This window comes from Muntiacus reevesi, chromosome 8 (genome assembly GCF_963930625.1).
Source record: "Muntiacus reevesi chromosome 8, mMunRee1.1, whole genome shotgun sequence".
Classification (NCBI taxonomy): Eukaryota; Metazoa; Chordata; class Mammalia; order Artiodactyla; family Cervidae; genus Muntiacus; species Muntiacus reevesi.
In genome coordinates this window covers 59,308,787-59,312,057 of record NC_089256.1, presented here as the reverse complement: position 1 = coordinate 59,312,057, position 3,271 = coordinate 59,308,787, and the positions used below count along the sequence as shown (strand labels likewise).

General features: G+C 41.1%; 1 non-coding gene across 1 annotated transcript; it reads right to left on the bottom strand.

Annotated features, from left to right (window-relative positions):
- Nucleotides 1-1,667: 1,667 nt before the first annotated feature.
- Nucleotides 1,668-1,742, bottom strand: TRNAG-UCC (transfer RNA glycine (anticodon UCC)). Its single transcript has one exon. It is a non-coding gene; the product is annotated as a tRNA-Gly (tRNA).
- Between the last annotated feature and the right edge of the window lie 1,529 nt (nt 1,743-3,271).

Sequence of the window (3,271 nt, the reverse complement as noted above, 5' to 3'; positions counted from 1 at the left end):
TAGATGGGGGGGGGGAAATGGAAACTGTGGCAGACTCTTTTTCCTTGGGCTTCAAAATCACTGCGGACGGTGATTGCAGCCACAAAATTAAAAGATGCCTACTCCTTGGAGGAAAAGCTATGACCAACCTAGACAGTATATTAAAAAGCAGAGACATCACTTTGCCGACAAAGGCCCATCTAGTCAAAGCTATGGTTTGTCCAGTAGTCGTGTAAGGATATGAGAGTTGAACCATAAAGAAGATTGAGTACAGGAGAACTGATGCTTTTGAACTGTGGTGTTGGAGAAGACTCTTGAGAGTCCCTTGGATAGCAAGATCAAACCAGTCAATCCTAAAGGAAATCAACTCTGAATATTCATTGGAAGGACTGACGCTGAAGCTCCAATACTTTGGATGTGAAGAGCCAACTCATTGGAAGAGACTCTGATGTTTGGAAAGATTGAAAGCAGGAGGAGAAGGGGATGACAGAGGATGAGATGGTTGAATAGCATCACCGACTCAATGGACATGAGTTCTAGCAAACTCCTGGAGATACTGAAGGATAGGAAAGCCTGGCATGCTGCAGTCCATGGGGTCTCAAAGAATCAGAAATGACTTAGGGAATGAACAACAACATTAGGGTAATGCTGTTGTAGAGTAAGTTAGGCAGTATTGCTTTTGCTTCTGTCTTCTGAAAAAGACTAAAGATAATTGACATAATCTCTTCCTTCAAGGTTTGGTAGAATTCACCAGTGAATTCATCTGAGTCTGGTGTTGTTTTGGAAGGTTATTCATTAGCAATTCAAATTCTTTAGTAAGTATGAAAGTGAAAGTGAAATCGCTCAGTCATGTCCAACTCTTTGGGACCCCGTGGGCTGTAGCCTACCAGACTCCTCCGTCCATGGGATTCTCCAGCCAAGAGTACTGGAGTGGGTTGCCATTTCCTTCTCCAGGGGATCTTCCCAACCCAGGGATCGAACCGAGGCCTCCCGCCTTGCAGGCAGACGCTTTATCCTCTGAGCCACCAGGGAAGCCCTTTAAATAAGTATCAGTTCAGTTCAGTTGCTCAGTCGTGTCCGCTCTTTGCGATCCCATGAATCGCAGCATGCCATAGGCCTATTCAAATTGTCTATTTTTTCTTCTGTGGGTTTTGGCAGATGGTGTCTTAGAAATTGATCTATTGCATCTAGGTTATCAAATGTGTGGGGATAGAATTGTTCATGCTGCTGCTGCTACTAAGTCGCTTCAGTTGTGTCTGACTCTGTGTGACCCCATAGACGGCAGCCCACCAGGCTCCCCCGTCCCTGGGATTCTCTAGGCAAGAACACTGGAGTGGGTTGCCATTTCATAGTATTCCTTAATTATCCTTTTTAATGCCCATGGGTCGAGATGATGTTCCTTTTTTTCATTTATGGTATTAGTGATTTGTGTCCCCTCTTTTTTAGTTTGCCTTGCTAGAGGTTTATCAATTTTACTGAACTTTTCAAAGAATGAGATTTTTGTTCTTTATTGATTTCCTGTTTTCAATCGGTTTCTTCTTTAATTTTTATTTCTTTTTTCCTGCTTACTTTGGATTTAATTTGCTCTCCTTTTTCTAATTTTCTAAGGTGGAAGCTTAATGGATTGATTTTAGACCTTTCTTCTTCTCAAAAAATTTTGGCTGCAACACACAGCACATGGAATCTTAATTCTCTGACCAGGGATTGAACCTGTGCCCCCTGCATTGGAAGTGCAGAGTCCTAACCACTGGACCACTAGGGAAGTCCTGTGACCTTTCTTCTTTTCCAATATTTGCACTCTATGCTATATGTTTGCCTCTAAGCACTGTTTCCACAGCATCTCAATTTTTGATTGAAAATATTTTAGAAACTCATCATAGGGAATCTTTTAGAATCATTTAGAATCTCATCATAGAGATTTTCTCAATGACCCGTGTGTTATTTAGACGTGTACTGTTTAATCTTCAATTATTTTGGGATATTCAATATTGACTTCTAGTTTAATTCTATTTTGACCTGAGAGGAGGCATTGAACAGTTTCTATTTTTATTTTTAAAAAATTATTTTTAATTGGAGGATAATTCAGTTCAGTCGCTCAGTCATGTCCGACTCTTTGCAACCGCATTGACTGCAGTGTGCCAAGCTTTCCTGTCTGTCCATCACCAACTCCCAGAACTTGCTCAAACTCACGTCCATCGAGTTGGTGATGCCATGCAGCCATCTCTTCCTCTGTCATCCCCTTCTCCTCCTGCCTTCAATCTTTCCCAGCATCAAGGTCTTTTCCAATGAGTCAGTTCTTCAAGTCAGGTTGCCAAAGTATTGGAGCTTCAGCATCAGTCCTTCCAATGAATATTCATTCATAGAGGACAATTGCTTTACAATATTGTGTTGGTTCCTGCTATGTATCAACATGAATCAGCCAAAGGTATATATATGTCCCCTCCCTCTTGAACTTTTCCCGCCTCCCACTGCTCTAGGTTTTCACAGAGCACCTGATTTGAGCTCCATGCATCATAGAGCAAATTTCTGCAGGCTGTTATTTATATCTAGTTTAATTCCATTTTGGTCTGAGAGCAGGCCTTGGATGGTTTGTTTTTTAAAAATTTAGTTTTTTAAAAATTTGCTTCCCTGGTGGCTCAGAAGGTAAAGAATCTGCCTATAGTGCAGGAGACTTGGGTTTGATCCCTGGGTTGGGAAGATCCCCTGGAGAAGGTCATGGCAACCCACTCCAGTATTCTTGCCTGGAGAACCCCCACGGATGGAGGAGTCTGGTTGACTACAGTCCATGGGGTGGCAAAGAATCAGACTCTTTAAAATTAGTTTTAATTTATGGCCCAGAATGTATCTTTCTAGGTGAACTTGAGAAAAATGTATATTCTGATGTTGGTATGAATCAATCTATAGATGTCCATTATATCCAGTTGATTGTTGGTGCTGTTGAGTTCAGTTGTCCTTATTTTCTGCCTGCTGGATTTTGTTCATTTCTGAAAGGGGAGTTGAAGTCTCTATCCAAACTAGTGGATTTATCTGTTTCTTCTGGCAGTTAAGTTTGTGCTACACATATTTCAGTGCTCTGTTGTTAGGTGCAAATTCTTGTCTTCTTGAAGAACTGACCCCTTTATCATTAAGCATTGCCTCTTTTTAAGCCTGGTAATTTTCCTTGCTCTGAAGTCTGCTCTGTCTTAAATTGCTTAATAGAGTACTCCTGCTTTCTTTCCATTAGTATTAGCATGGTATATCTTTGTTATTTTTTTGTATTTGATTGTGCTGGATCTTAGATGTGGCACATGGG